Source organism: Balaenoptera ricei, chromosome 2 (assembly GCF_028023285.1).
Source record: "Balaenoptera ricei isolate mBalRic1 chromosome 2, mBalRic1.hap2, whole genome shotgun sequence".
Lineage (NCBI taxonomy): Eukaryota > Metazoa > Chordata > Mammalia > Artiodactyla > Balaenopteridae > Balaenoptera > Balaenoptera ricei.
The window spans coordinates 22047177-22056330 of record NC_082640.1 but is presented as its reverse complement, the minus strand read 5'-3'; the positions used below and the strand labels follow the sequence as shown (position 1 = coordinate 22056330).

Below are 9154 nucleotides of genomic sequence, written 5' to 3'. Positions count from 1 at the left end.
CACTTATTTTTAATCAAGAACTTTATACTACTGCCCTCCGTTACTAGTTCAGAGATCTAATTTTCCTTCAGAAAATACTTATTTTTCTTTATAAAATCCATCCAGTGTGGAGATGAGGGGCCAAAATGTCCAAAGTCCTCCATTTTCTAATAGTCTTCAGGGCACTCTCTTTGGGCTGTTTTTAAATATCAAGTCTACCTTCAAAAGACAAAGATTCAATTTCCACTTGCAGCCAAGATGGAGTAACAGGGACTGGATTATCACTTGTACTAATCTATATAATCATTTTGTTTGTAGACCTGAATTATTGTACTGTTGTCTATTTTTCCCATCAGATCTGTTACTATTTGCTTAATATATTCAGATGCTCTGATGTTGGGTTCATATATATTTATGGTTGTTATATATTCTTGACCCCTTATCAGTCTAATGACCATCTTTGTTTCTTATTACCACTTTTGAGGTGAAGTCTATTTTTACTGATATTAGTATAGGTGCCCCTGCTCTCTTTTGGTTTCCACTTGCATGGAGTATCTTTTGCCATCTCTTCACTTTGAATCTATGTGTGTTTTTAGAGCTGAGGTGAATGTCTCATATGCAGCATATAGTTGGGTCTTTTTTTTTTTTTTTAATCTATCCAGCCACTCAGTGCCTTTTTATTGGAGAAAACAACTTATTTATAGTAATTATTGATATGTAAGGACTTACTGATGACACCTTATTATTTCCTGGCTGTTTGTAGTTTTATTTTTTTCTTCCTTTCTTCCCTTTTTCTTTGTAAATTCATGATGTTCCATTGTGGTATGCTTTGATTCTCTTCTCTTTACCTCTTGTTTATCTTTTATAGACTTTGTGGTTCCCATGAGGTTTATATAAAACATCTTATAGATGTAATGGTATAATTACCCTGCTAACAATTTAAATTTTATCACATACAAAATCTCTACCCTTTTACTCCCCACTTTCACATTTTTGATAACACCATTTACATGTTTTATTGTGTATCCATTAACAAATTGTTGAACTTATTGGTATTTTTAATACTTTTGCTCTTTAACCTTCATTTTAGAGTTAAATAGTAGTACATCACCATTTTACAGTATTAGGGTATTCTGAATCTGACTATATGCTTACTTTTACCAGTGTGTTATATATTTTTATATGTTTTGATGTAACTAATGAATATCCTTTTGTTTCAGCTTGAAAACTCCTTTTAGCAGTCTTTATAATGCAGGTTTAATGATGATGAATTCCCTCAGCTTTTCTTTGTTAGTGAAGGTCTTCATTTCATCCTTCAACTCTGAAGGTGAATTTTGCTGGGTAAATTAATCTTGATTGGCAGTTTCTTTTAACACTTCAAATATATCAGCCCATTCTCTCTTACACTGTAAGGTCTCTGCTGAGACATCTGCTGATACCCTTATGGGGGTTCCATTTTATGAGAGAAATTTTTCTTCTCTTGCTGCTTTTTAAATTCTCTCTTTGTATTTGGTTTTAGACAATTTTTATTATTATGCGTCTTGGAGAAGAACATTTTGGGTTGAAATTTTGAAGTGACCTATTAGCTTGAATTCGGATGTCCAAATCTCTCCTCATGGCTGGAAATTTCTCAGCCATTATTTGGTTAAAGAAGCTTTTTACTCCTTTCTTCCTGTCTTCCCCTTTTGGGGCTCCAATAATGTGTACACTATTTCCTTTGATGGTATTCCATATCTATTGTAGGCTTTATTTATTCCTTCTCATTCTTTTGTTGTTGTTGTTCTAATTGTATAATCTTAATTGATCTGTCTTCAAGCTTCTAGCTCACTGATTCTCACTTCTACTTGTTCAAGTTTCATGTGAACTCTCTATTGAATTTTTCAGTTCAGTCATTGTATTCTTCATTCCAGAATTTCTGTTTGGTTCTGTTTTCTGTTTTTGTTGTTGTTGTTGAGGTTTTCATTTTGTTCTTGTGTTGTTTTCTCCATATTGTTAAATTGTTTATCTGTGCTCTCCTTTAGCTCTCTGAGAGTCTGTAGAACAATTATTTTGAATTATTTGTTGTGCAATTTCTGGATCTCCTTTTCTTTGGAGCCAGTTACTGGAGGTCTACTATATTACTTTCATGGCATTTTGTTTCCCTGATACTTTGTGATCCCTGTAGCCTTGTGTAGCTGTCTGTACATTTGAAGAAACAGTCACCTCTTAAAGACTTTATGGGCTGATTTAAGTAAGGGAAGCCTGTCACCTGCAGATGGAGGCACAGTGGATTATGCTGTAACCGTGGATCTAGTGGCTCAGGGCACCAGGTGCAGGAGTGTGTGGCAGCCCTGGGTCCAAGGGAGTATGATGTCTCTTTGGCTCAGCCACTAAGGTTCACAGTATCAACAGTTGTGTGGTCCTTGGCAAGCACTACGGGGGTTCTGCAGTGGCTGCAATTGCTATTGGTCTCCTAAATGGTGCCTCAAGGACTAGTAACTAAGGACCAGGGCAGGCATCAGTGGTGGCTGGAGCCAGTGGTATGCACACAGTTGGTTGCAGGGCCCAGCTGCAAGTGCCTATGTAGTAGGGGAGGTCACTTGTAGACACACTCATAGTAATGGGGGGTCAGAGAAGGTAGCAGGGGCCAGGGCCAACTATGGGCTTAGTGGCATCTGCTAAAGACATGGTTGTCAGCATGCTTTCCCTTGGCTTCACACTCTACCCTCCGGTATGCATACTGCAGCGGTGACCATTGACAGGGCTGGGGCTGGGGGACATGCATGTCCATAGCTGGAGGGGGTAGCTATAGCCAGGTACAGTGGTGTGAGCCAGTGACTGAAGGCAGGGCCTGATCTGGACCTGAAGCAGCTGCAGGGGCCCCGGGTGTGCTGTGCTCTCCTGTGGCTGCATTCTCTCCCATTTGCACGCACACTGCAAGGGAAGGTGGTGATGAGAGTTGGGCTGGGGCTTGCAGGTACATAGCTGGAAGGCCTCTCTACAGGTATGTGCTGCGGCACTGGCCAATGTCAAGAAGGCAGGGCATGATCAGAGCTTGCAGTCAGCTGTGGGGACCTTAGATGTTGTTTTGCTCTCCTCTGGCCACACAGTCTGGGTGTGCACAGTGTAGTGAGGGCCAGTGACGGGTCAGGCCAGGGGCTATGTATAGGTGGGCGCCAGTCAGGGACAGAAGGCCCCTTGCGTGTCATACTCCCATGAGGGGGATAACACATTATATGCACTGACTAAAAGAATATAATGTCTTGTATTATTGATCCTGAAAATACTTTGTTCCAGCTTCAGTTGATGATGAGTGCTCTGATATTCTAAGAAAGCCTGTTTATTTTTTGTTTATGCCCTTTTGATTTAAACTCAGATTATGTCAGAAAAACTTGAATGGGCGTCACCACCTCGTAATCCTCTAACTAACCTTTGCTCTTTCCTCAAGCTTTGGAGGAAGCTGAAAAAGTGTCTTGTCAAGCTACTGGGCACTCTGTCACTTAGACACTTAGATCCACATTAAAACTGACATGTAGAAATGGCTTTCACTGCCAGCACTTTCTTGCCCTTTTCTCCCCCTCACTTTCCCCATCTCAGTTCCTTCCATGCAGTCTGAATCATCTCATTTATAATTAAGAGGTGAAAAGGGCAAATAAAAAAACAACTTAGGATTTTAACACATCATTGGCATTGGATATAAGTGCCAGTGATGTACAAAAATAACTGAATGCACAGTTTCCAAACTGGTGCATGGATGTTCAGTACTTGCTGCCCATTCCTGTTCGCATTTCAGCCTTCTACATAATGACACCCCATGATAGGATCTGAAATACCAACGGTTTTGCTTGCATAGTCATTATTGGAATTCTGAAAATCTATGTATCTTCTTATGCATATTTAAATTTTTCAAATATGGTATTATGTGTTATATTCTAAAAGATAGTACATAATAAATATTATAGAAGAGTATGATGAATTATTAACAAATATTTTGTGACAAAACTTGTTAACTATGTTTTAACTATTTATTGAATCATGCACACCCAATTTGAAAGAAAATCACACAAAAATTTGTTGGTTGATTTTATCCAAAGTGAAAAGATTGACAAAATGTAGTTCATGAGAACATGCTAATTATATTTAGAAAAAAATCAGTATCATTATACTCTACTGCTTTGGTTGTTCCAAATTCAGAATATTTATCATGAGCTCAGATTCACCCCCATCAGAATATGTATAAGATGGGAAAAGAGAGGAAGACCTACAGGACTAGAAAGACTTCTCCCCAAACCAATACTTATAACTTTTTTGACTGCCCTGGAAATTTTATAACCCAGCTAAGGGTTTTATCATTAGATTTGGAATGGGTGAAAGGTATGCTTTCCTTTTGAAGGAGGAAGAAAGTTACTGTGAACACAGATACATACGTTGGCCAGCAGTTTTAGAAAAAGGATGGGTCTGGAAACCAATGAGGGATAATGCCATCAGGCACATGTTATCTTTTCTAACTGCATATTTAAAAATGGGAAATAAACTCCAGATAAATTTGTGGACCCACTGGATACATCAAGAAACAGAGTCAGGCCAGAAGCCTCTTTACCACCAACCCTCAAAAGTCCCCACCTTGACTGATAGACTTCCTGGGTTTAGTGCAGCTCGGAGTCAGGGTCTAATAACCCCAAGTATTCCTACTTCCCTTTCTGAAATGCACAGTTATCCAAGCTAAGGGCCCCCCGTCCCTTTGAGGAAGGAAAGGAGGAGGATTTTACACTTGTGTACACACTTGTGACAGGGTAAGCAGGGTGCTGCCCCATGAGGACCTGCCATCATCCCCTCCTACAGAGATTGTCTGCAGAGCTTTCCAAGGAGGTTGCTGCTTCCCTCACCAAATATTCCTCCGTGATTTTGTGAAACGTGTCCTCTGAACACCCCCCAGGAAATGGGTGAGCAAGTCACACATTAGACATCTACTCCATCATTCCATTTCCCTAAATCATTAGATTTATTCCTCTACATTATAAGAAGGAAATTGCACACTTCAGCTTCATTTAATGTAAACCAATATGACATCCAGGTTTTAGTCAACTGTGTAAGCAAATTGTGAGGGTCTTTCCCAGTTGCTCAAGCTAACATATGGAATCCAGAATGCCTGATAAGTGCACCCATGTTGATACATTTGGCCATTCCAATATTATTTTCTTCCACCCTGGGCAGTTACACTTAGATTCCATTTCTGCACATGTATATATTAATTTCTGCTGATATAAACTTACCACATTTTGCAATTTTTTCAGTGTGTAAATTGGCTCCTTCCAGGTCAGACTTGGTAATCATTTCCCTTGATTAGGTTGGATTTGACTCTAGCATGGTTCTGCAGGCCATGAGGGATAACGAGGGTGGATCATTTGGAAATAAGCTTTCACCTGCAATGTAAGGTCATTACGCTGTCCTCATGCTGGGAGAAGCTCCTTCCTCAGAAGGGGGAGGAGGAGCAGGATCTGCTGGTGAGGAAGGCTTAAAGGGATTTGTAAGGTCAAGATACACAGATTCATCTGAATTGCCTTCATTCCAGTTCTCAGGGCTCCATCCTTTTCCTATCAGCCCCCTAATATGCACATAAGAAATTTGATAAGGATGAGAAATCAACTTGAATCATAACTTGGAGCTAAAAGAGATTAATTTATGATAATCATAGAATTCCCTTCCCCCGATTCTCTTAACTCTGCCTGGAGGTGTTCATTTTCATGCTACCATTTCCCCAATGCAATAAAAAGTAGTTAGCATAGTCCACGGTACCAATGGCAGAATTCCCATCATAACAGTCTTTTGAAACAGTCCCTTGCTTTCCAAAGTCTTCTGTTTAATAGGCATATTATTTCCAGCAACATTTGGGGCTGTGCCTTTAAAAAAAAGTCCCCATTGTGGACATTATAGGTTTTGGGGATAATTAAAGTAATGAGGTACCCTGCAAGGTGGGCCGCAACCTGGGCTTGCAGGGACGTGCAGGGCAGCACGGGCCACTGAGGGAGGCGGGGCTCAAGTGGAAGCCGGGAGGGGCCAGGCGGGCGAGGCGGGCAGTGTGCGGCCCTGCCTAGCTCTCCCCCCGGACACCGCATGTTGCCCTGGGCCCCCCGGCAGTGTGGCCCAGGTGAAGAGCAGGCACCCGAGGAACAAGGCCCCTCGGCGGTCAGCGACCCCGGCCAGGCCAGGGACTCTGGAGAGGAAGCCCTGGGGGAGCCAAGAAAATCCCCACCGGACAGCCCTCAGCCCTGGTACCAAAGGCCTTCCTGGATCCAGAAAGAGCAGCTGCTGCCTCGGTCGCCCCCAGGCCTCGCTGCCGAGCAGTCCCTGGGAACCCCAGTTCCCCCCTACCCCCAGATGACCTGGGAGGTGGCCCCGTCAAGGATGACCCTGCTACCGCCCTGGGACTCCAACTATGAGGCTCAAGCAGGACCTCGTCGGGTGCAGGGGCCCAGCTGTGGGTCAGGCACCTCCTTCTCAGACCAGACCTTGTGCCATCCCTCATTCTGGCCTCTGTACGAGGCAGCAGCGTGAGGCAGAGGCCTCAGGCCCGTCTAGCAGGACATCAGAGTGGGGAGCAGGTGCCCAGGGATGCAGGGTTCCCTGTGATGTGCTATGAAGATGTCTTTCTTTCTGACCCTCCGCTGCCCTGTGGGCAGCGTGTTCCCCTGTACCTGTCTCAGGGCCCTCAGCAGGCGATGGGCTCTCTGAAGCTGCTGCTCCCAGCCCCAATTATGTCCCCCTGGGTCCTCCCCACTCCATCCTCTGGCTGCTTCACCGCCTGGCTCAGAGGGCCTGAGCTGATTGCCCTCACTGGCCTCCTGCATATGAGCCAGGGGGAGCCAAGACCCAGCTCCCCAGGGGCTCCCATGCCACCTGCTGACCCTCCAGATGCTGCCTCTGACCACCCAGGTACCAGTGGTGGCCAGAGCTGTTCTCACTGCATGGACCCATCTCTCCCATGGGCCCCAGGCAACCAAGGTCCATAGCCCCTCCCGGGGCAGAGTGGGCCCCCTACTTCGCCAGGCAGGTTCTGTTGACAATAAAACAGTGTTGGTTTGTAAAGTAATGAAGTAAATGCTAGTGTTCTCTACCCAGAAGTTACCCATCTCAGTATGTTGGGTTTCAAAAGCAATTTTTTTTTGGACACTTGGCCTAAACTTCCGAGCTTTGCCACCAAACAATAGGACATCAGCTCTGAAGAGGCTCGATCTAAATTCTTTGACTAATGTGAATATCAGAGAAAGCGCAATCTAGCATATAAATCAGTTTCTTATATCCTGATTATAATGTATTCATTAAAAATATGCTGTTATTTTAAGAACAACATCACTGGAAAAAGGGTGTTTAGGCCAATGCAACTTGTGCCCTTGTGACCATCCTCTGAGATTATCAGAGACTTTCTTACAGTGTTCCCTGAGGCTCTGAGCTTTCTGGCTGTGCCCTTTGTCTTAATCCATCAGGTTCTTTCTATGTATGGCCCATATAAGGTTTCAATAGATTATAAACAGTGCATATAAACAGTGCATTTTACTGGAAAGAAGACATTAATTTTCATCCTTGGCATTTCTAATTATCTCTGGAGTTATTCTCCATTCACATTTGACAAGGGATGTTTAAGACTGCTTCTCTGCTTCTGGTAGCAATCTCCTATATCCCATCTCTGTTTTCTTTCCAATCCTTAGGGAGAAAAAAGTTAATGTATTTCTTGTTTCTTCCTGAAAAATTGAAAAATGTAGGATTGTGTCTGTAGACTCAACTTCCTCATGGTGGTCTGTTGCAAGCAATAGAGAGTTCCCTTGCAAACAGTACTAAGGAGTTCATTATTTGTGACTTATGATCCTTACCAATGCCGCTTTTACATAGATTACTGAAGAAAATATAATATGTGGTCTACTATTTCCAAATAGTTTTATTCTGTCAACCAGGTTTCCGAACAAAAGTCAGAACTAGTCTTCTCGCTTAAATATTTTTAAAGTATATAAAAATAAAATAACATACACAAAACAATGGAATTGCTTTATTAAAAATGGAAAATATCATGTAAAACTTTGAGGTAGGATTATATGAAGAAAAATGTAGAACAGATTTGCTGTATATAAGTATTACTATTCAAGTATTCTCTAGAATTATAAAGGAACAGTTTTTAATATCTCATGATATGGGATATGATGGTCCAGGCAATACTTATGTAATCTAGTCTTAGAGATGAAATCTCATCTTAGATAAATTCATCAATACTGAGTCCTTACAAATAAGATGTTGCAAATAAAAAAATAAAACAAAAATAAAAATCCCCAGGCTTCCCTGGTGGCGCAGTGGTTGAGAATCTGCTTGCCAATGCAGGGGACACGGGTTCGAGCCCTGGTCCGGGAAGATCCCACATGCCGCGGAGCAACTAGGCCCGTGAGCCACAACTACTGAGCCTGCGCGTCTGGAGCCTGTGCTCCGCAACAAGAGAGGCCGCAATAGTGAGAGGCCCGCGCACCGCAATGAAGAGTGGCCCCCGCTTGCCACAACTAGAGAAAGCCCTCGCACCGAAACGAGGACCCAACACAGCCAAAAATAAATAAATAAATTAATTAAAGAAAAAAAATATTTACCAAAATTAACAACTATCCAGCTCAAGGAAAATAAATTAAATAAATAAATAAATAAATAAATAAATAAATATATATATATCCCCACTAGTTAATTTTTCACTATCACCCGCTAGACCCTCTTTATCTTTTAAAATATCTATGGTTTAAATGAGTCTGGAATTTTAATTTTTTACAACATATTTTCTGGGTTTAATTAACATCCAGTAAGGTCTTTAATGTTTAAGAGTGGTTTGATTATGGGACATATGTTATCGCCTTCCAAATCCAGGAACATAAAACTGTCTTTAAACACATTTAAATAAAATTTGAATACTTTAAAAATTGCAACCCAAAGTGTGTGTTTTTATGAGCCGTGAGTAATTTAAGAGGCTCAGCGGCTTTGTCTTGAACAGATGCGTGAGAACAATCTGAGAGAGTACATCTAACAGTGAGACAGCAAATGATGAAATTATGTATGTATTTATAGTACGTACATTGTTCACTAGCTCTTTATATAACTACCTTTTCACTTTGGGACTTTTTTCATGGCATATGTTGTGATCTTATCTGTTTGCTTTTCTTTTCTTTGGGGA

General features: G+C 41.8%; 1 pseudogene; it reads left to right on the top strand.

The window, feature by feature from the left end:
- Positions 1–6072: 6072 nt before the first annotated feature.
- Positions 6073–6968, top strand: LOC132360276 (histone deacetylase complex subunit SAP25-like; annotated as a pseudogene).
- Positions 6969–9154: the final 2186 nt, after the last annotated feature.